The following is a 623-nucleotide window of genomic DNA, read 5'->3' as shown; positions in this document are numbered from 1 at the left end:
TCTGCTGTTGTTTCTGGGGAAAGATCCCTTTCAGGGTCTGTAGACCCAGCATTCCTTGATTCTTTGTCGATCCCCACGTGTCACGTGTCTTCCTCTCCATTTATACTTGCCCGCTTTTGTGCCTCATCTGCTCTTTTTATATCTCAAAAGTGATTAGACTTAAGTCACGCTCTACACTAACATGACCTCATTAGCAGAATAAAGAAAACCCTATTCCTCAATAGGATTGTATCTCCAGGTATTGGGGTTGGGATTCCAACACATATTTTAGGGGGGCATGATTCAACCCATAACAGATAGGTAACATCTAATTGAGAACAGGGTGTGATGAGAGACATGAAACAGATGTTTTGGAGCACAGGTGACGGGGATGCTAACATTGATGGTAGAGGTAGTGGTGAGTGAAGTGGGTAGATAGATGCATCAGCAGGTTAGAGAAGCCTTCATAGGAGAAGGAACCTATGAATTAAATCTTGTTTCAAGAGTGGAATTCTAAAATTAGGGAAAAGTGTATTGCATGTGTGCTGGTTATGGTTGTAAGACTGAAACAACCCTTTTTCTTAATCCCTTTCACTTAAAAAAAAATCTCATGGAAGATTCTGATTGGTTGGGCTTAAGTCACA

This window comes from Orycteropus afer, unplaced genomic scaffold (assembly GCF_000298275.1).
Source record: "Orycteropus afer afer isolate SDZICR_OR568_19922 unplaced genomic scaffold, OryAfe1.0 scaffold00262, whole genome shotgun sequence".
NCBI lineage: Eukaryota > Metazoa > Chordata > Mammalia > Tubulidentata > Orycteropodidae > Orycteropus > Orycteropus afer.
This window is presented reverse-complemented; position numbering follows the sequence as displayed.